The 24,100-nt window shown below is 40.9% G+C and overlaps 1 long non-coding RNA gene across 1 annotated transcript in view; it reads left to right on the plus strand.

The window, feature by feature from the left end:
* The first annotated feature begins 12,400 nt into the window (after window positions 1-12,400).
* LOC144456329 (uncharacterized) overlaps window positions 12,401-24,100 on the plus strand; it is a 37,257-nt gene continuing 25,557 nt past the window's right edge. The window contains exons 1-2 of the long non-coding RNA XR_013485402.1: window positions 12,401-12,558; window positions 13,247-13,314. This is a non-coding gene — a long non-coding RNA (uncharacterized LOC144456329). The remainder of the gene's footprint in view (window positions 12,559-13,246; window positions 13,315-24,100) is intronic.

Raw genomic sequence — 24,100 nt, forward strand, 5'->3', positions numbered from 1 at the left:
AGGGAAATGTATAAAAATAAGTCTATGCAAGATATATTCAGGATAAATCCAAGCTAATGAGGAAGAGAAAAGATTCTAGCAGCTGGGGCATCAGGCTAAGCCGCCTATGTAAGAGATGTTGCTTAGGCTGAGCTTTGAAGAAGTCTAGAGATTCTAAAAGGCAGAGGCGAAAAGGAAATGCATCCCATGCGTGGGGTATAGTAAGTTCAAAGGCATGAAGATGGAAGACGGAATGTCATACATGAAGAGCATACAGAAGGTCCATAATGGATCTTAGAATACCACAATCTTTCTCTCTAAGACAGGCCAAAAACTAAGAGCACGACAGTTGATGCTGTCCCAAACCTCACATCTTACCAGATATTCAGGCAGACGTTTTAAATTCCAAAGGGCCCAGATAGCTAAAGCCATTGCTCACTCTACTTCAAGGGTCCTTAACCTGAAGGGATTTTAGGAGATCAAGGAAATTGAATGGGGAAAAAAATGTATCTTCATTTTTGCTTACTTCTAGCTGTAAGACAGCATTTCCTTTAGTTGCAAATGCAGGCAATAAACTATGATCAGATTATCAGGACCTTGACTTTGTTATCAATAAAAATCAGAAATAATTTCATATCACATGACAATTGTTGTAGATATCACCAAATATCATTTACACTCATGAGGACTACAAAATTACTGTAGTTTTTAGACCTGAAACTAGGTCACATTTTTCCTATCTACAGACTATGTTTCAACACACTTAGTTTCTTTTGTAATCCTATGTATTTTATTTTATGCATTTGAAAACACTAGACTGAAAAGAGGCCTGTAGGCTTCCACCAACTGCCAAAGGGGTTCATGATACACACAAAATGCTTAAGAAGATGCTTCACCAATGATGAGCACTTGTCCAGTCAGGCTATGTTGAGGCTGACTATACAAATACCTCTGATACTGCTGCAACACACTAAACTGTGTCTGAAAGGGTTAATACACCTTCTAGTTAATACTGGAGTGTACCTTGGGCCCTAGGAGAACCTGAATCAACAGATAATTTTAAGATGAGACAGAATCAGAAGAGTATCATTATTGTCAACTCCATGCTAGGTCCTCACAGAAATGAAGAGAGGCAATGATAGGGTTTGCTTTGTGTGGGAGTCAGAAACCTGGCACCTTTTTGTACTGAAGAGATCATTACAAACACAGAGCAAAATAGCTCCACTTTGTAGGGTACTAACTCTGAGTTTAAGTAATGTTCTTATACAGAGTCATTTCTCAATGATATGTATTGATGGAGGGTATGCTATGCTGTAGATAATCCAAAATTGCATTTCTCTTTGATTTTGGAATGTAACTTCAATCTTGCATCCTCACTTTCTTATCTAAGCTTTGATCAAATTGATATTTAAAGTCTTTTTCCATTCTCTAAGCACATATCAACTGACTGATGTGCATAAAGGGGGCTGAGCAAAGCAATAGTCCACAAGCAATCTAAGCAGCCAGAGCAAAAAAGCAACCAATCAATCACATCAATAAGAATTTATTAAGCATTTACTATGTGCTAGACACTGTACTAAATGCTGGGGATACAAAGAAAAGGCAAAAAAAATGGCCCCTGCCCTCATGGAGGTCACATTCTAATAGGGGAGGAGATAGGTACACATATGGGTGTAGATGACATACATACAATATAGATATAAGATAACTTTATAAGGGAAGACCCTAGAAGCTGGCTAGACAGGAAGGTTTTATGCAGAAGATGGCGTTTGAGGTAAGGCTTAAAGAAAGCCAGGAATTTCAAAAGATGTGAGGGAGGAGGAAGAGCATTCCCTGCATGGGGGACAGCCAGTCTGAGACTGAAAATTTGCTATAGATGATCCACCAAGACAATCCACACATAAATAACTAGCTGTGGACTGTTCACAGTATATATTTCCTTTAGCTTAGAGGGAGAAATATAGTGGAATTCTGGAATCACCAGAAGAGGGATCACCAGAAATCCGTGTCTCTGCTCCCTAGGTCAGACTGCATCTAGATCCCAAACCACTTCCAGGTACGTGGAGGCCTATCTTCTCCTTTTCACGCACTAGGAAAAGACATTCCACACCCTCATTTAGTCACAAATCCTATGCAAACACAACTGAAACCCTGGTGACTTGCCTTAGGATCGTAGACTTAAAATTGGAGGGGACCTCAGAGGCCTCATAGTCCAAGCCTCCCATTTTACAGATGTGGAAACTGAAGCCTAGAAGGTTTAAATGACTCATCCAAGATTACTCAAGAAATGTCAGAAGTAGAAATTGAACGCAGGTCCTCTGATTCTAGAGCCAATATTCTTTTTCCCTGTACCACATTACCTTCCTTTTGTTCTGCCATAAGAAAAGCTAGACAATGTCTGGTCCCTATCCTTTGTGACAGTTTTTTAAAGGCTGATGTTAAATCCCATTCTTCTTTCCTTTGGTTTTCTCTTTTTAAAGATAGATAATGCTAATTCTTTTTACCTTTCCTACAGAGCCCGTTTGTCAACCTTGTAGTCAGTTTCATTGTTTTCTTCCAAACTGCATCCAGTTTCACTATATCCAAGATGGCACCAGAGGTACCATGTTGTAGCAAAGCTAGAGGACTGGGCTTATGTTCAAGAAGACTTGGGTTAAGGTCCTGCTTCTAACACAAACCATATTTATTATGCGACCGTGACCGAGTTTCTTAACCTCCCAATCCCCTGGGGAACTCTCTCGGGACTATAATTCATATACAAGTTTAGGACAGTGTTTTTGCCCTGACAAAATTATTGCCAAGCGCTGTCTAGGGTGTCCCAGATGCCAGAGAGTCCCATTTAGATTATGCTGCCTCTTTGGATATCAAAACTGTGTCATTGCCTTTCATCAGTGAGTCAAATCCCCTGGATTCATGCCTTAATTTTCCATTTTGATTGACCTTAGATACCTGGCAATGGAAACATTTCTTTTGATCACAAGGGAGGGAGAACCATTTCCACCCCACCCCCCCAAAAAAAATCACAGGTCCAGACCAAAACCAAGTGATGGCATGCAGGCTGATCTCAGGTAGCACATGGGTCAATTTCTGCCATCATGTCCAGTCCTCACAACTTTTTTTTTTCCAATTTTAGGCTCCCATTGCACACTGCTGATAGCCATAGCCACACAGTTCCTCTTCCTCCACCATATGCATATATAAGCACACACTCTTAAGAGGCAGGGTATTTTCAGTCTGTCTACCCTGTGAGATTCAGCGTATTCACACCCTACTTCTTAATAATAGAAGAACAAAGGGAAAAACTAGGGTAGTGTTTGATCACCTTAGCCATTTTACCTTGGAAACTGGGTGCAGGTAAGTATTGGTCCTATCTATACCAATCTGTTCTTTGTATTTGGATGACTAAATTAGGTATTGTACTAACAATGTACTGAATTGTACAGAGATTGATGGAGGGGTGTTGAATGCAGTGATATGCTTACTGATGTAATAGCAGTGATGTAGCTTTCTTTAAAAAAAAAAGTGTTGCAACCTTTATTTCCAATCTGGTTACCTTACTCCTTGGCACACCTCAGCTTTGAGAAGCTTGTTGTAAAACATCTAGCGCTGAAAAGCAGCTTCCTTCATGCATGCATAGACATATGCATTTGGAGCAGATTTCTCAATCACAGCATTGTGACTTCCAGCAGAATGGGAACATTTCTATTGGAACTGGCAAAGGTCATATACCAAGTTGTGGCCTGATTCATTCCCTTTGCCATTTACTTCAAGAAGGCTTTTTACTAAATTCAGCTCCCTGACAGATCGCGCTATGAATCACCAGGGCCCCAAAGATGAAGAGAGAATTGAGGTGATTATCCAAGTAATCTAGGCCTGCCTAGGAGCTACCAGAGACCATTCTAAACAGCGCAGAGGGGTCAACATAGGGCATGGCAGACACTGTTCTTCCAATCTCCCCTTGTGCTTCACGATTTTTCTTTGGGTGGGGGCAGGGGTGGGATTTTAGAGAATACTCAGGAAGGTCAGAATGAGGCACTCTTTCAGAGGGTTCAATCTGAAATCATCAATCATAGCATTTAGAGCTTCTCACCTAACTCCTTCCTTTTGCAGAAGAGGAAACTTAAGGAATTCCTTAAGTCCAGAGAGAGAAAGCTATTTTCTCAAGGCTACATAGCTAGCAAGTATCGAAGTTGGAATTTAAACCTGGGTCCTCTAATTCCGATAGCAGCCCTCTCTCGAGCTCATCAAACTGCCTGGGCCAGAGTTTGAATCCTCAGTGACAACAGTTCAATTCAATAAGAGTTTAGATGTCTAGATTTGCCAGACACTGAGCTGAGTTGGAACTGGGAAGACAAAGATGAAAATGGAAATCTGTTCCCTCAAAGAGCTTCTATTTCTGCCTGCATGACCTTCAAAAGTCATCCAACCTCTCTAGGTTTCAGTTTCCTCATCTATAAAATGAGGAATTTGGACCTGTGTAGTCCCTTCCAATTCTCAATCTGTGATCCCTTGACAATTTGGGGGGGGGTGTCAGGGTAGTATTTAGGTCTCAGATCATTACTCTGCCAAGCATCCTCTGGGGTTCCCCAGATGCCAGGAAACCCACTCAGATTACACTATTTCTTTGAGTATGGAAAACGTGCTGTGTCCTTTTGTCACTGTGTTAAACTCCCTGGATTAGTGCCTCAGTTTTCCACTTTGATTTGCCTAGGAATGCTTGGCCAACAGAGACATTTACTTGGGTCCTATGGTATTTGGACTGTCACAGTGGCTTTCCACACTTGCTTTGTCCCATTGAAAGCCACACTGTGACCCTCTGCTACTTTGGTTTTGCCTGCCTGTTACCTCTGGCCCCATTCACAGACTTTACTGTGCTCATTGCTAATTACCTCACTCATGAAATAAGGAATACTGCCTTTTCTATGCAAAGATTTCCCTGCCAAGAGAACTGTCATTTCTCTAAACATTGAATAAAAACGGCATTCATTATTAAAAATATTTACTCGGCATTAGCGTTCTTACTTCCAAGAAGTTCTGCATTCATTTTAAGGACTAAGGAAGTGAAGCAAATAGAAAGTAATTATGAGCAAGCAAGTCTCCTCTCTTTTTACAAAATGTCAATTTCATGCCTCGTCTGGAATAACTCATTTTCCAGTTCTGTTGGAAATGTGTCAATCAGTCAGTCAACAAGCATTTATTAAGTGCTTATTATGTGTGTCTCTGTGCTGAACACTGGGAATCCAAAGAAAGATGAAAAACTGGGCCTCTGGCCTCAAGGAGTTCACGGGGAAAGACAACACACAATTGGCTGTGTACGTGCAAGACGCGTATATGATATAGATGGAAGTAAATCTCAGGCAAACAGAAGACTGGATTGGAAAACACCTCCTGAGACAGGTGGAATTTGAGGGAAGGCTGGAAGGAAGCCAGGCGAGCCGAGAGACAGAGGTGAGGAAGGAGAGGCTTTCAGGGGAAGGGGATGGCTGGTATCGGGCTTGAGGAGTGGCAAGTAAGCCACTGTAACGTTGTAAAAATATTCGTAGCTTCGCACGCTAATTCACAGGGCTAACTCAGCTGGTCTTAGCTTCCATTTGGCAAGTTAGAAATACTTGCTGTTGCTGTAGCTTGCCTCAAACGTGCAACAGTAGCCATCGTCTTTAAATGACTTTGGGGCGCTTTCTTTTTGTCTTGTTTTGGTCTCATGTTGTGACTTAATCATTGTGGTGAACTTCTAGTATGGAAGTGCTCTCCACTTACGTCACTTGCCCACAGTGGCATAGCGTACATGAACTTGAATCTGACTGTAAGGCTGGTTCTCTATCCATTATTACCCCATGCTTCCTCACAAATGATTTAGGGTGATTTAATTTTTTAATTGATTTAATAATTAGTGATACTAATAAGTAACATCATTCATGTTTTCTGCTGAGAGGCTAGAAGAATGATGACGCCCACTAAGTACCCAGAGACTGGAGAATTAAGTGCTGTAGATTAAGCGTGAGAAGGGGTGGAATTGAGGACATGCATATTCCTATCGCCATTGTGTCATTGCGGGCTCTGAATTCCCTCAAATAGTTAGGTGCCCAAATTTTACGTGGAGTAGAGCTGTGATGGCTGCCAAGTGATTTTCTGGGGCTCAGATTATGTAGTGAAGAAAAGGAAGGATCAATTCTTCCCATTCATCCATAACTTGGAAAGCCACACTACTCTCCAGAGTTAAAGGGGCAAGAGTTGACCCTAATATACTGATGGTTAGTATTTTGTGCATGTAGCAGCCCTTAGCTACTACCAATTTCAATGTAGCTGTTTTGGGGTAATTTTGTGCAACTTGTAGCCCAAGCTCCCAACCAATTCACCTTTGCATTCACGGGTGCCACACGTTCTTTCCTTCTGGAACACACTCCACCAGCTAGAACCTTTCCCTGGTGACACCACCATGCTATGGGCTCACTCTGGGACTTCTGGAGAATGTAGTCCAAACAATTTATACCAATGAGCAAGGTGCTCTTGGTCCCAAGGACTGTCATGAGTCTTCTGTGCCACTGGTATCAGACTTAAAACCCTGCAAGTGTCATGTTGACTTAGAAAGCCACCAATTAACATTGTCTATGTATGTTTTATTGTATTTTCATTTATTTTGTTAAACATTACCCAGTTAACATTTTAATCTGGTTCAGGCTGCACCTGGAGGTTTGCTTGACATGTCTGTTCTATACCTATACCCTGTGTCTGAACAAATACTAGTGAGCCTACCTGAGACTTTCTGAAGGAATCTAAAGAAACCAATAAGTCGTAGAACTCTGCTGCCACTCTGCTCTGTAGAGAGTTCTAAGAGGCTCTGGCTCTGAATTGACATCATAGTTAACTGTGCCAGTTCTCTGGCCTTCAGCCAATTGTTGTTCAGTGATTTCAGTCATGTCCCACTCTCTGTGACCCCATTTGGGGTTTTCTTGGCAAAATATTAGAGTGCCATTTCCTTCTCCTTAGGCCGATAATATGTGCATATATTCTTTTGTTGTTGTTGTTGTTCTTTATTAGAACCATTACTCATTACCCAAAATTCCTCATTAGCAAAGCATAATTTGGTTCAAGATATTCCATCTTAGACCATATCAAGGGAGGGGTTTGATATAGAAATATAACAAATCAAATCAAAATACCTCCTCATTATGAATCAGTCATCTAAAATGCAGCTTCATCACCTGCTTCCCCAAAACATTGTGATATTGAAACTCCACTATACTTATTTTTCAACTTTGCCATCCTCTTAAAAGTATTAGAAAGCCCTTAAAGTCAGGGCCCAGTCTCCACATTCTCTAATTTTTCTTACAGGGCCCAGGACGGTACCATCCCTACAACATAAATATATCTCTAAATACAACTAGGTAATCATTATGACTCAGCTCTTTAGTAATATAAGGATCATTGAGAAGAATGAGAATGACTATAAAATCCCTCACCATCCGCAACATCTCTGTGAGGCAAGTAATAAAGAGACATCACAATCTCCACCTGCCTGGAAATTGGTGAGTCAAGGCAACAGATCTCTAAAGTGATTTGGCTGAGGCGGTGGTACAGGGTGGAGGGTTGGTCCGTGACACGATTGGGATCGGGCCTCGTGAGTGAAGCCAGCTTCAGAGTTAATTCAACCCTGGTCTCTGCCACCTCTGAAACATACTGACTCATCGTCTAATAATAGCGTCCTGAGGTACAGTTACATTTGGAGAACTTGAGGCGGAAAATGTGCGTACCTTCTTCGGAGCAATCCCACTTCTTGCCGTTGTCATGACCAGAGGAGAAAAACGAAATCAGAAAGATCGTGAATGATGTGGATGGGCTGGGGGTGGGGAGGAGAGGGACCATTCCCAAATACTTCTTTGAAAGATAAAAACAGCAATCTTTCTCACCCTCTTTCCCTCTCTGAAACACCCCCTCACACCCACCAGCAAAGCTTCCCTTGTGCCTTAAGGGCATCTGCTTCCCTTAGTGCTTTCTATCCCAATAAACTCCACCTTATCTGCACATAAATTATCCATGCTGTAGGAAATGTGTGGTCCCCCTCAGGCTGACCCCCCCCACACACACTTCTGGTCCTTGATAAGGCCTGACATAGTCAACAGGGATACAAAACCAGGTCCAAGATGATTTCAGCTTGGAGATCATTTAGTCTTTTGTTGTTGTTGCTCAATTATCTATACTAATTATTCCCTCCATTAATAAAAGTAGTTAAGAATGACTCCATTTATAACAGTAGCTATCTATCATTCATTAATCCCAGTTTTCTTTACCTTCCCCTCCCCCCCTCCAAAAACCTCTCAACCTAGCCCTCCATGTCCCTATATGGCCTGGCGCTTGGCTTCGTAGGGTTAGAGGTAAGGGGATAACTGCTAGAGCTCCTGTTGCCCAGTGACCCTGACTTAGAGCCCAAGTCTTAGAGCTGGCCAAGGGGGCCCCTGTTTCCCAAATCAGACTTAGACTCACAACTTGTGGGCATGGTGCTACCACCAGTATTTGCTGGGCAGCCAAGAACCCATTCACCTCCTACCTTTGGCCCTGGTCAGAGTTCTCAGCTTGGCCCCACTCCCGGCACTGGAACTGTTTTTGCTCAACAATTTTTTTTTTCCCAGCCAGCCAGCCTACCTCCCACACACCTCTCTGTCTAGCTCAGACCTGGAACTTCCGCCCTAGTTCTGCTGCCACTGCTGCCTCTCAGCAGTCAGCTCACTGGTCATAAGAACAGCCGGCATTTGGATAGCTTTAAAGTTTGCAAAGTACTTTACATCCCTTTATATCATTTTTCTCAGAACAACTTTTTGAGGTCATTGTTACTATATTCCCTAGTTTGCACACTAAGTCTCATAGAGGTTAGATGATTTGCCTGTGGTCACATAGCTAGTTAGTATGAGGCAGGATCTGAACTCAGATTTTCCTGGCTCTAAGTCCAACACTCTAGCCCAGATGTGGGGAACCTTCGACCTCAAGGCCACATGTGGCCCTCTATGTCCTCAAGTGCAACCCTTTTGACTGCATCCAAACTTCACAGAACAAATCCCTTAATAAAAAGATTTGTTCAGTAAAACTTGGACTCAGTCAAAAGGCCTCACTTGAGGACCTAGAAGGCCACATGTGGCCTCCAGGGTGCAGGTTCCCTACCTCTGCTCTAGCCATTGCTTGTTATTGCCTGCCTACTAAAAGCAAGAGGTTCCTTTCTTCAACTCCACAATCAGTCCAGGCTTTAACATCATCATCATCATCATCATCTTCTTCTTCTTCTTCTCTTCTTCTTCTTCTTCTTCTTCTTCTTCTTCTTCTTCTTTTCTTCTTCTTCTTCTTCTTTCTTCTTCTTCTTCTTTCTTCTTCTTCTTCTTCTTCTTCTTCTTCTTCTTCTTCTTCTTCTTCTTCTTCTTCTTCTTCTTCTCTTCTTCTTCTTCTTCTTCTTCATCATCCCCAGCACTTAGCATAGTGCCTAACACAAAGAAAGTGCTTAATAAATGTTTATTGAATTGAAAGTTCAATCCACACTGACTTGCCTGTTCCCCCATAAGGTGAACAATGGTGTGGAGTCACTAAATAGTTAGTTAGGGCTGGAGTACAGTCTATAGTAAAGGAACAGAATGAAATGAACTGATTCATATTCGTAGTAAACCCATGAACTTGGCCTTATTGAGACAGCAGGCCTGATGTAACTGCACTCTAGATGATGTAGCCAGAATTCACAGACTTGGAAGGGAAAGGGAAGAGGCCATAAAATCATGTACGGAGAGCTGGAAGAGATCTCAGAAGCCATCCAGTGTTCTTTCCAGGGTGTCACACTTGATCTCATCTCTAGAGTCCTATCTGATGTATATGCATGACATCCCTTATACTTCCACTGATGGGGGCTTATTACCTAACAAGCCAATCCATTCCATCTTTTAAACATTATTTTCATTTTTTATTTTACCAGCTTGAATCAGTAGAAGCTCTGCTTTATAGAGGACTGAAATCTGTTTCCCTGTAACTTCTCCTTTTTGATCCTAGGCAGAGACAAAACTAGGGCAAGTTGACCAGGCTTTTTTTCCCAGGACGCCAGAAGAGGAGGGCACAACAACACTGGGAGTCCACCACATAAAAACAATAGAACTTGCTACCTAGTTAGCAAGAATAAATCATTACAATAGGAAGCTTCCAGTATTCAAGGAGAACTCCTACCTGACTCTACCTTATGTTCTTCTGCCCAGGCTTCTCCCTCTCAGTTTGCTCTGAGAATAGTGGTGATGCTTCTCTCAGTTGTAAAAATTCTTAGGCACAAGGGGCAGCTAGGTGGTGCAGTGGATAGAGCTCTGGCCCTGGAGTCAGGAGGACCTGAGTTCAAATCCAGCCTCAGACACTTGACACTTACTAGCTGTGTGACCATGGGTAGGTCACTTAACCCCCATTAACTCATTAAAGGGGTGTGTGTGTGTGTGTGTGTGTGTGTGATATAAATGAAACAGGAGTCTAAGTAATTGGCTATAAATATTTAGAGTATGGGGGCATAGTTGAGAGGAGAGAGACAGACAGAGAGATACAGAGAGAGAGAGACAGAGAGAGAGACAGAGAGACAGAGAGAGAGAGAGAGAGAGAGAGAGAGAGAGAGAGAGAGAGAGAGACCCTTGGAATGGCCATTTGTAGAGAATGAGTACAGGATTGTTGAGCAGCAGGAAAGGCTCAGACAAGTTTGTTCACTATAATTTTTTAGTAGGAAAGAGAGCTATGAGACTTCAAGGTCCTTTCTAGCCTCTTGGCTTCTCTAATTCTCATTGGCCTTTGGTGGCATTACACTAGCAAGAAACAAAGACCTTCTGTTGAAGCCTAGCCACTGATTGTATTGAACTTTATTGTCATAGGAAGAGTGTTGAGTTGAGTTCAAGAGAAGCTTATCACCAGAAAGTTGTATAAGTAAGGACTTTTTTTTTTTTTAGCCATACCAACTTGCAAAAACCACTTCTGAAGGCCTAAAGTAGTTGTGGTCTACATGGTGGTGGAGGCACCTATATTGATGAATCATAGATCTTGATGTCTGAGAATATAATTTTTTTTTGCTTTTTGGTGAGGCAATCAAGGTTAAGTGACCCACCCAGGGTCACACAGCTAGTTAAGTGTCAAGTGTCTGAGGCCAGATTTGAACTCAGGTCCTCCTGACTCTAAGGTTGGAGCTCTGTCCACTGCAACACCTAGCTGCCCCCCAAGAACATCATCGATCAAGGATTCCATCACTGCAATGAATCTGTGATCTCATCTATGTGGGTACTTCAAGGTTGCGGACGATGCTGGATATCCTGGACAACTGCCTCTCATTTGAAATTCTTGATCTCATGAGGATGATGATGAAGAATGTAGGGAATCCATCAGTTATTTTTTAATCCTTGCTCTGTGACTATTCCTTGGAAAGACCTTAAAATGTGGCCCTTGGATAAGATGATCTCTAATATATCTTCTAGGTCTAAATCCTGAGGGTTCCTATCCTCATCTGGCAGCCATAACAATAGTTCAAGTATGTTCAGTTCAAGTGTATTCCTTAAGCCTAATCTAACAGTATATGCACAATTGCTAAATAGATTCATGTTGGATGAATAAAGTCTTCCTGAAGACAAAGGGAGTAGACTCAATCAATCAAAAAGCATTTTAAAATTTTTATTTACTTGATGTTTAATTTATAGAGTAAAACAAGCATTTCCAGAACATAGTGTAATTTAAAAATTAAAAAAAAAAGATGATTGCACACAAAACTGCAATTAAGCACCTACCCTGTGCCAGGCACTGTGGCTTTTTGAGGTCCCTTCCAGACTTGTATCTTTTTTTTTAAGTGCTAAGAAGACCAGGGTTGGGGGTGTGTTGGGGGTAGGGGTTGCAATTGGAGATTTAAAAAAAAATTAAAAACTTAAATCATTAGAGAATAATGGTTGGTTTAGGTGTGGCCTTATGGACAGAAATGTGCACAAAACCCAGAAAACATAAACAAGGGAAGCACTGGGAGGTCCCATTGAAAGGAGCTGAGAGCAGGAGGAGGGGAGACGATCTCACAGTCTAGTCCTAGAATGGAGCTAAATATTTTTCCTGATGTCTTTCAAAAAAAAAGTTTTAGCCATCTTTTAGAGACAGAGATGATTGTTGCTATTTATGAGCACCAGGTTGCTAGGTGACATCATGGAACGTGCACTGTTAAACTGCTACCCACTGATCTTCTAGGACTAGCAATGAAGGGTATACATGGGGAACCAGATAGAGGGAAGAAAGTCAGGAAAGGGAAGTGCAAGGGGTTGTAGGGAAGAAATGAGGCAGGGGGTCCTCTTTTTTGCTTGCCCTTCATTTTGGTAAAATGAATCCCTCTTCAGAAACCCCAGACCCCTCCTCCTCCTCCTCCTCCACACACACACACACACACACAATTTCCCCTGCTCTTCCGCTTTGGGTCCCCTTGTTACTGGCAGCCTCATTCGCTGTTATGACATTTGGCCTCCTCGGGGAGAATGATGGAACAGCTTCTTGCAGAAACATGACCAATGAATCACCCTGGGGAGGAAGCCGAGGAGTCGGCCCCCCACGCACAGAGCCAAGGTGAGTCATTTTTTGCTCTCCCTCTGCGTATGTGTGTGCAAGCACACACATGCACCTTCAATGTGGATGTGGGTCCATGTCAGACTGTTTATGCCTCAGTGGACAGGAGAGACTATGGGTGTTGTGTTTTTACTCAGCAAAACTCCCAAAACAGATTCCCTCCCAACATATTTAAGAGATTATCGCTGCTTCTCACATTGAAGTGCTATACCAGTCTCTTGCCAGACTAATCATCCTTCTGCACAGATCTGCTTATAGGAAAAGGATAATAGAGAGTCCAGCCCCCTCATTCTACAAATGAGGAAACTAAGGTCTCAAGAGCTTGCCCAAAGGAATATAGATAGAATGCAAAACAAAAACAAAAACGAAAAAACCCTTAAAAACTAAAAACAAATAAAAAACTAAACTAAAAACAAAAACCAAGATTCATATCATTGATCTACTCAAAAATCTTCAGAGGTTCTCTATTGTCTGTAGGATAATGATGAAACAATTTTGCCTGTCATTCAAGCCCTCCACTTGATATCTCTACATTCCAGCCTTCTCCCATGTTACTTTTCTAGCCCCTCTCACTATCTCTGTGTTTTCCATGGTCATCTGTAAAATAAGGAAAATAATAATTGTATTAGGTATCTTAGAGACTTCATGAGATCATAGAGATTGATGAGTTGACCCCTCCATTTTACAGTTAAAGGAACTAAGGCTTAAAGTTAAGGAACAGGAGATTAAGTGCCTTGCCCAAGGGACATGTTGCTGGTAAGTTTTTTTTTCAATTAAATTTATTTCAACATTTATTAAATACCTACTGTGTTCTTTTTTCACTTTTTTAATTTGTGGAATAAAACAAGCATTTCTGTAACAGAGTATAATAAAAAAGATGATTGCACATGAAACTGCAACTCTATTATGTCCAACTTGCTATTTTTAAAATATATAATAAAGTTATCATGTAAATTTTTTCTTCCTTCCTCTTTCAACCTAGAGATGTCTACCATTACACACAAATAGGTATGTGTTTGTAAAATTATTCTATAAATACTTCTGTTCATCAGTTCTTTCTCTGGATGCAGATAGCATCTTTCTTCACATGTCCTTTATAGTTAATTTTGGTACTTACGATAGTCAAAATGACTCATTCTCTGAAAGTCATTCTTAAAACAATATTGCTATTACTGTATACAATGTTCTTTTGGTTCTGCTCATTGTTGTTGAGAACGAAGTATGCCATAAACCCATGATGTGCTATAGGATTGTGTGATTTTATTATTTTTAAAAAATCAGACTAGTTACACTGATAGCATATGTGCCCAATGTTCTTGGCAACCCTTTAAAGCTGTAAGTTACAGATAGTTTCCTGTATCATCTCTATGGGTGGTGAGAGTTTCCTACAAGAGTTCTCTATGTTGATAAAATTACAAGTTCCAACCAAACAATAACAACAACAAAAACTCTACAAATGACCTCAGGAAAAGAGTAAATAGAAGCACATGTTGTTATTTCATGTAATATTTGTTCATGGAAAAGAAAGAACAGAGAATCAGGAGATAAGCTCTACCACCTGCTAGCAGTGTGACCTTGGGTAAGACCCTCTCTGGTCCTCAGTCTTCTTATCTGTAAAATGTGGGGGTTAAATTTCCATTTTTAAAATGTTGCAAGTCTTTAAATTTATGGATAGGTAGATTCCAGCAGAGATAAGGAAGATAATATTCCAGTAATGAGGAATGATGTGAGCAAAGACATAGTGGCTGGAAAATACAGTGTGTCCTGATAAATAGTTCCATTCAGGTGAGGAGGAATGGTGCAAAATAATATACTTGAGCATATTTATTAATAGCACAGCTAAGTGACAGTGGATACAGTTCTGTGCCTGAAATCAGGAAGATTCATCTTCTCTCAAGTTCAAATCTGGCTTCAGACACTTTTATTATGTGTGACCCTGGATAAGTCACTTCACCCTGCTTGCCTCAGTTTCTTTATCTGTAAAATGAGCTAGAGAAGGAATTAACAAACCACTCCAAAATTTTTGCCAAGAAAGCCCCAAGTGGGTCACAACTGAAACAACTCAACAACAAATTGATTAATATCACTTTAATTTTTTCAAGCACCTGTGACTTTTGTTGGTATATTCCCTGCTCATCAACACATGCAAGTTGCAGCACTTCTGTAGCTTAATAGACAGTCTCCAAGAGTTGTGGCTGAATACCCTGCAGGATCTTGGTGATTAGCTTCTCTGAAAAGGAAAGGAAGAAAAGGGAATATGCATTTATTAAGTGCCTAGGGTAACTCAATTACCTCTTATGTTCTAGGCACTGCGCTAAGCATTATGAAACTAACTAGCCTGGTCCTTGGAAGACAGCACATTCAATAGGAACATATCTAATGCCTTTTCAGCTTGGTAGTGTTCCACTCTCATAGGTTCTGAGAAGCCACGTCTGTCCCCTCTATGCCATGCCAAAGCACTTGAGAAGGATCTTAATGATAGTTCTCTTTTCCTCTGCAGCCACCTGAAATCTTCCTTTCCCCATCATGCTCACAAGAATCTATGCCTAGTTGAATGGAAGCAAGTTGATATGGTTTGAAACAGAGCCATAAGTAGAAATCTTTGCCCCCTAGACAAATCGTACACATTTCACCTTGTCCGAGTGGCCCTAACTCACTCTCAAATCACCGTTGAAAAATAAATTCGTTGAGCATTGGCATGGTGGGGAAGGGAGAGGGCAAATCTCAGATTTTTGAATGCAAATCCTCGAGAAGGGAGCAAGGGACCCTAGAACACTGTTTTGTGTGGGGAAGGCAGGCACCCAAGTGCATCAGTCCCCGTGAATGGAGATCCAGATACCTCATGAATTCATTGAGAGGGGAAAGAATGTGGCCAGGAGTCAGGATGAAAAGTATCTCCCCTTATCTGAAGCTTCTGGAAGATGGAAACATGTCAACTGGTAACTGTCTATTTCAACTAACACTTCTTTCTAACCAGGTGTTGATCCCAGTTGTTTCTACCAGCTGAACGAATACAAGTAGTCAACACCCTTTAAATTTTAGTGCCCTGGGACAAAGACAGGTTGCCCCACCATCATTATGACTGGTTTGGAGGTTAACCACTAGTCAGTGCATCTTTCTTCTCCTTCCATCTGGGAGGGCAGGAGAGTGGGAAATAAAACATGGGAATATTAATCCCAGCTCCTTTGCCAAAACTGCTCATTCCCAACCTGAATAAACCTTTTAGCCACCTCTGCTTCCCCATTTGTGACTGGACTTAAAAGGTCAAACACCTTAGAGACATTACTAAAATCTTTGGGATTCTCAGATGGAAGGCTTGGAAGGAGTACTTCAGTCACAACATCATCATTGGAGTTCATTTTTCTCCTGCCTCCCTGCAGTTCTCAATAATCTTTGTTTTTCACCAGGGGCAGTGTGTATTCAGCATGATTAAGTGTTTTTATTGCCCTCGATTTTTTTTCAACCAACAAAATATTGCACTTAAAAGCAGCTGGGTCAGTTCTCTGCTGAAAGGGATAGCCAGTGGGAAGCTGCAGATTCTATTTAAAATGACTCTCTCTCCTCCAATCTCTTGTTTTCTAAGTAGTAACCCTGTCTGTCCTGAAGGCAGGGGCCATCTTAAGCACTGCTTTTTTTTGTTCATCAGGCATAATCAGAAACATCAGAATTCTTCTAAAGCTTTTGAAAAAAAAAACAGAGTTAAAAGCAGCCATGCCCAAGGGATGAGTTGTGTGTTAGTCTCAGCCTGAAAATATTTTTCCAAAAAATCTTTCCCCCATTAAACTTGATTCAAGGGTCAGAAGTCACACTTGTGATGTAACATTTTGACCAGTGGCCTTTTCTAAACAGCTATAGAAAATCTTCATGATTAGTGTTGCCCCCTAGATTGAGAGTTAGGGGATCTGGGTTAAAATCCTGATTCTACCCCCCTACTAGCTTTGTGACCCTGGGCAATTAATTCACTTGGCTTCTGTGAGACTTGAATTCTTCTTCTGGAAAAATTAGAGGATTGGACTATATGGTCTTGTAAGAACGATTTTGGCTCTAACATTCTATGAGTTTATAAGACAAAGTGAAATGAACTTTTAGTAGCTGTACCATGCAGCTAATTTGATCAATGGAAGCTGTCCAGATGGGAAATTCAGATTCCCCTGGAGGCACTATTTGATACAAATAATGCCAGCATCCCCATGGCTATGGAAAATCCCTCCAACTCTAAGTCTATGATCTCTGTTCAAGTCACAGCCTACCTACTTATCACCTCTATGTTCTTGGGCTAGTCACTCAAACTGTGTGCCTCAGTTGACACATTAGTAAAATTAAGGATTGGACTAAATGCTTTATAGGGTCCCTTCCAGTTCTTACATCTATGAGTTTATAGGACAAACTGAAATAGATGTTTAACAACTGTGTGTTTCACTTGATCAATAGAGACCTTCCAACTAGGAAATTCAGAGCTTCCAGAGGGACAGTTTTAGATGGATGCCAGGATACCTTCTGGTACCTCTCCCAGGCACAGTTACTCCCCAGGCTCAAATTTTTAAACATTTTTAAAAATTATTTTTGGATATATCCAGATCATAACATTGTGTAATTGCTTCACCTTATATGAATTTATTAGCAGTAGATGAATTCTCAGTTTTGAAATACCACCAGAAAAAGAAAGAAAGGAAGGAGGGAAGAAAGGAAGGAAGGAAGGAAGAAAGGAAAAAAGAAAAAAAGGAAGGAAGAAAGAAAGAAAGGAAGAAAGAAAAAAGAAAAGAAGGAAGGAAGGAAAGAAGGAAGAGAAGAAGAGAAGGGAAAGTAAGAGAAGAGAAGGGAAGAGAAGAGAAGAGAAGAGAAGAGAGTATAATGCATTAGGGTGCCTGGAACTTCGGCAAAACTGACGTCAGCAAGACTTGAGTTCAATGTGGCCTGCTCCTTTTGCTCTCCCTTTCAGTAGTTTTTCTTCTTGTCATTCTTTCTTGCCCTGCCCCACTCCCTGCCTTGTACATGTAGCTTGTGAAGCATTGACTGTATGCCAGACACTGACTCTATGCCAAACAACTTTAAAGGGAGAAAAAGATCTGATGAACATGATCACACACTAAGATTTGTTTTTGACCCCGGCTTGTGATTTCATCAGTGTAAGGAACTCCTGATGTGGAAACTTCCTCCTTTCAGGCAGGGCAGCAACCTGTTTACATGTAAACATCTTGAGGTTACTTGGAGACCAGAGAGGTTTGGAGATTTGTCCATGGTTGTTTAGGTCATATGTGTCTGAAGCAAGAACTGAACATGGGTCTTCCTCACATCGAGGCTAGAAGTTCTCTATTCTCGATGCTCAGTGCCTCTTCACATATTGAGCATCAGAGGTGTTCTGGGTTGGCCTACCTTCAGCCCATCCAGTGGTTCCAGCTCAGGATTGGAATGCAAGGAAACACTTATGGATCATATGAACTTCAAATAAAAATAAATTTACTTAATGATAGGATAGGTATGAGACTGAATACCAGTCTAGCATGCCATCTTTTGTACCATCTTACTGCTTTATATACACAAGAGAATATGCTATATTTCTTCCTCCTCTGGGGGAGTCTGTTGGCATTAGGTTAAAATCCTTGGTTGATTGGTTTGTCTTGTCCCTAAAAATTATTATGACAGACAAACACAGAGACTCTTTCTTTATCCTTCTTGATCTCACTTCAATATTTGACACCACTGACCACTCTCTGCTCTTGTACACTCTCCCCTCTCTGAGTTTTGGTGGCATTGCTCTTATTGGTTCTCCTCCTACATGATAGACTGCTCCTTCTAAGTCTCCTTTGCTAGCAAATCACCTATGTCCCATCTCCTCACTGTGTTCGCGTCCCACATCTCTTCCCTGGACCCTTTTCTCTCTATACCTTTTTGGTAAGTGACCTCATCAGCTCACATAGATTTGATTATCATCTCTATGTGATGATTTTTAAATCTAAACATCCAGCTCTAGTCTCCTGAACTCCCATGACAGAATTCTCCTCCATCCTTTACAATATTGCTTTTCAATTTATTTTGCATATATTATGGACTTAACTTATTATGTACTTATGACTCCCACTCTTCCCTCCACCTAGTACAATGCAAACTCCATGAGGGTGGAGATTATTTCATTTACATCTTCATATTTCCAGTACCTAGTACTATGCCTGGCACATAGTTGGTGCTTAATAAATGCTTGTTGAAAAGAATTTAAAAGAATTCTGTTCCCCGGTATATTACTTGTGTTTCTTTTTGCTGCTCACGGGATCTTTTCCTTGCCATTATAGAGTCAAATTTTAATTATAATGTGTAAGAGAATTGATGCTTAGGTATTTCTTTTTCATGGTTCTCAAAGTCTATCACTTGATTCTACATGTTTTTTCCAATTTTTTTGGGTAATTCAATGACTTCCTGAGTTTGTTTTTCCAACTGGTCCATGTGGTCGGCAATTCTGCTTTCCATCATAAGAAGTTTATTGTTGGTAACTTCTATTGGTTTTTTGTTTTTCTTATTGGTTATAAAACTTATTTTCTCCTGAATTTTAAGATAATTTTTTTATTCTAGCTTTTATTTGCTCTGGTGATTTTCTTCTTCCATCCTTCAATGGATTTGTGAACTCACCAGTATCCACACATCTTCCAATGATACCAATTGTAACCCATCTAAACAAAATCTAAGATAGCATGTTCATGTCCTCTCAAAATTTCCATCATTTTTATTTCTGTAACCAGTTCCTCCTTATTGGTTGGTATGACAGTCAGAGTATTAGTTCTCCTTGTCAATTTCTCCATCTTTAAAGTGTAGAGGGACTGAGGACTTTTGCTGGCCAAAATACAACACCAAAGCACTCAGGCTTTGCTACTGACAGATGCATAATAAAAATAGAAATTCAGGCTAGGTGGGTGGAAAACACTGACTTTGACTCTTTAGCTCTATTTACCTTTTATTCTGGCTCTAATTTAGTTTAGCTAAACCAGAAGGGCTCTTGGGAATGGCAGATGGTATGAACAATAAACTAGATAGTTATCTATGACAGAAGGCTTTGCTCTCCTGCCCCACCAAAGGGATTGAAAAGAAAACCTAATTTTAGTTTGGGGCACTCTGCCTGGCTTTTGTTAGCTGGGTGTGGTAGCTCTGAAAAGATTTGTCAACCTGACCTTATCGAGGAGAGATTTTATTCACTATACCCTATCAGACAAAAGTTAAACTGGCTGAGCTGGTCCTAAAGAGATGAACATGCCAGCAAAGCCTATAAGCCTAGCAGAGGAATGTACCTAGAAAGGGGCAAATCCATCAAGGCCAGTAAACAATGCACCCAGAATAGAATGGACCTAGTAGAAAGATACAATGATATTACTGGAAGACTTCAAGATTCTTGTAGTGTAAGAGGCGTGAGTTGCATCATCCCATGTATTCCTTATGTGTGGCCTCCATATACATAACCCACTGATATTTTATGTATTTATGGGAGTTGGTGCCCTACCTTAAGGATATCACAAATATCTTGCTATTGCAAATCTTTCTACTATGATATTTCACTAAATGTCTTTGCATTGAAATAATTATGTCTTCTGGCTGAAGAGTCAAAAAGAAACCACCCCAATGGGGGCTCTAGGCAATCATATTGAGTGCATATGGATGCACAGAGTATCCTAAACCAAGGATATCTAGCTATTCTGGAGATCTCATGGGTGAGAGAGAGCTGCCACTGGCACGATAGAAAAATGAAATGATCATTAAGGCAAGTCAAGAAATTGCTTTGTTTTCAATACAACAGGTCATGGTACCAGATCTCTGATCTACTTCCTGAATTTACCATTCAATCTTTCCATCTGGTCAAGTGGTCAAGTAGGATGCTCTCATCCCAATATTATTTCTGCCTCTTTCTGGAGATGCTCCTCTTTCTTCAATCAAAGGCTTCCCATCAAACTTTTCTCCTTTCATTTTGATCAAATAAGTCTATCTTCTTAGTGTATAAAGCCATTTGATCTGTTCCTTTTGAGTAAGATGAAATATGCCCCTCAAACACCATATTCCATCCACATATCACATTCCAGCAAATCCCACTAATGCTTTTGAGGTAAAATGTTTCCCTTTGCATTAAGACCTTTAGTTCACCTTGTTTATTATTAAAAATTTGTATGTGTATCTATAAAACACCGCATGTCATTATTATTATTTTTTATTCAGGGGTAGTTAGGTGGCTCAACACACAGAGTTCCAGGCTTTGAATCAGGAAGACCTAAACTAAAATCTGGCCTCACATACTCACTAACTGTATGACTCTGGGCAAATCACTTTAACCTCTGCTTGCCTCAGTTTCCTCAACTATGAAATGGGAATAATAATAATACCTACCTTCCAGGGTTATTTTGAGGATCAAATGAGATATATTTGCAAAACACTTAGTACAATGTCTGGAAATAGTAGGAACATAACAATACTTGCCTCCTTTCTTCTTTATAACTGCTCTTCTTCCCAGAGACTGAATTAACAGTAAGATTCACTGATAATTCTCCTTACATTCTATCTACTACTTTCCACAGAATCTGGCACATTAGAAATATGTGGATTCTAAAAGAAACCTTTGGGTTTCTTTAGTGTGGGGAGGACACACAATTCCCCATGAGAGTGGAAAGCAGCTGTTGTGTGAATTCAGTCAAAAGATCTGAGCTTGAATTGAGGTTCTTCCAGTTGTGTGACATTGGGCAAATTGTTAAACCTCAGTTTCTTCACTTGTAAAATGTGGGTAATGATAGTAATAGTAATAATAATAATAACTCCTCATATTTCTATGGAGCTTTAAAAGCTACTAAATACTTTCTTCCCAATTACCCTGCAAAGTAAGTGAAAATAATAATAATAATAACTATTTACCTCATAGAGGTAAGAGAATAATGTAAGGAAAGCTCTCCCCTTGCTTGTGTCTCTGGAGGCATCAATTTTGAACTCTCTGGCTCCAGAGGCTTTTGCACAATGCTACCTTGGATTGGTATGTAATCCTTGAGTCCTACTACATTTGACCTCTGCTCAGTTCACTTGCAGCCTGTTCTATTGGGTTCCACTCTCCTTTTGATTGCTAAGGGGAGATTAAAAGCTTACCTATGTACTTCTAGAAGATGGGCTCCCTGTGTATTTCTTAGAGGCACTTGGGTAAGCAATATATCCAGCAGCCCTTGAGAGAGTGGCTGACCTAGAATTCAAGGGCTGAGCACCAAGAGGGACTCTTAACTTAAGCTCATATTATTGTCTGTTTTCTGCTACGATTGCTTGAGTCTAGGGGCAGGTAAAAGAAGCAGGAAATCTCCTTTTCTCAGCATGATAGGTAAGAATCAAAAGCTCTAAGACTTTGCAGATGCACATGACGCTTGCACTTATTCCAGAAAGATGGAAGACTCCTTGAGGAAAGGAATTGTTTTCATCTTTGTATTCCCAGCACTTACCACAGTGTCTGGTACATTAAAAAAAATTTTTTTAAAAAATCTGTACCTGGGGGGTGGAGTCAAGATGGTGGAGTAAAAGCAGTGACTTGCTTGAGCTATCACCCAAACCCCTCCAAATACCTGTATAAAATGGCTCTAAACAGATTCTAAAGCAGCAGAATCCACAAAAAGACAGAGTGAAGCAAATTTACAGCCCAAGACAGCCTGGATGGTTGATTGGAAAGGTCTATTGTGCCAGGTTGGGAGAGGATCGCAGTTCCACGTGGGTGAGCAGGCAAAACAGGCCTCAGCGAACCTGGAGCAGGACTGAGTCTCTGGCAGCTGTGGTGGTTTCTAGACTTCTCAACGCACAAACACCAAAGACAGCTTAGAAGGTCAGTGGGAAAAGTCTGTGACTGAGGTGAGAGACGCAGGGTCCCAGCCCTAGTCCCTGAGCTCAGCCCCAGGGTGGCAGCTGCTTTCAGAGCTTCTGGCCCACAGACTGAGGGGGAATCCAGTGGCTGATCAGAGGGGGATTGCAGGGATCTCTATGCTGGTGCAGGATTCTCTTGCTTTGCCGGTGCTGGGATCTGGGTCACAGTACTGGATAGAGGTGAGGACGAGTACTGGCATGGTAGAGCTTGTAGTGGTGATAAAGAGGAAATCCTCCTCACAGTTCCAGGCAGAAAAGAGTGCTTATGGTCATTATCATACCAGAGCACAGGCCAGGAAAGGAGTAAACACCTCACCCCTTAACATACCATCTTGGAAGAACTGAAAATTTACAGGTCCTAGAAGTATCTCTGAAAACAGCTGCACAAAACCTCCGAAGCTTGGGAGAGTACATTCTCCACACTGGAAGCAAACCCCTACTTTAACAAAGAGTTTGAAACTCAAGTAATTGGCTGGGATCATGAACAAAGGTCCCAAAAAAGTCAGACCATAGAATCTTACCTTGGTAACAAAGAAGATCAAAACACAACCAGAAGAAGACAACAAAGTCAAATCTCCTACATCCAAAGCCTCCAAGAAAAATATGAACCAGTCCCAGGCCTTGGAAGAGCTCAAAAAGGAGTTTTAGAAACAGGTAAGAGAAGTAGAGGAAAAGCTGGGAAGAGAAATGAGTGATGCAAGAAAATCATGAAAAACAAGTCAACAGCTTGCTAAAAGAAACTAAAAAAAAATAGCCTAACTTGGGGGCAGCTAGGTGGTACAGTGGATAGAGCACTGGCCCTAGATTCAGGAGGACTTGAGTTCAAATCCAGCCTCAGACACATAACACTTACTAGCTGTGTGACCCTGGACAAGTCACTTAACCCCATTGCCTAGCCCCCCCCCAAAAATAGCCTAACCCAGATGGCAAAAGAGGTCCAAAAAGCCAATGAGGAGAAGAATGCCCTAAAAAGCAAAACTGACCAAATGGAAAAGGAAGTCCAAAAACTTACTGAAGAAAATACTTCCTTAAAAATTAGAATGGAGCAATTGGAAGCTAGCGACTTTATGAGAAATCAAGACACTGTAAAACAAATCCAAAAGAATGAAAAATTAGAAAACAATGTGAAATATCTCGTTGGAAAAACAACTGACCTGGAAAATTCATCCAGGAGAGATAATTTAAAAATTATTGGACTATCTGAAAGCCATGATCAAAAAAAGAGCCTAGACATCATCTTTCAAGAAATTACCAAGGAAAACTGCCCTGATATTTTAGAACCAGAGGGCAAAATAGAAACGGAAAGAATCTATCGATCACCTCCTAAAAGAGATCCTCAAAGGAAAACTCCTAGGAATATTGTAGCCAAATCCCAGAGTTCCCAGGTCAAGGAGAAAATATTGCAAGCAGCCAGAAAGAAACAATTCAAACATGGTGGAAACACTATCATGATAACACAAGATTTAGCAGCTTCTACATTAAGGGACCGGAGGCGCATGGAATATCATATTCTGGAGATCAAAGGAGATAGGACTACAACCAAGAATCATCCACCCAGCAAAACTGAGTATAATCCTTCAGGGGAAAAAATGGACATTCAGTGAAATAGAGGACTTTCAAGCATTCTTGAAAAGACCAGAGCTGAATAGAAAATTTGACTCACGTGAAACATGAAGAGGTAAACAGG

The sequence above is a fragment of the Phascolarctos cinereus genome, unplaced genomic scaffold (assembly GCF_003287225.1).
Source record: "Phascolarctos cinereus isolate Bilbo 61053 unplaced genomic scaffold, phaCin_HiC Scaffold_3;HRSCAF=262, whole genome shotgun sequence".
Lineage (NCBI taxonomy): Eukaryota > Metazoa > Chordata > Mammalia > Diprotodontia > Phascolarctidae > Phascolarctos > Phascolarctos cinereus.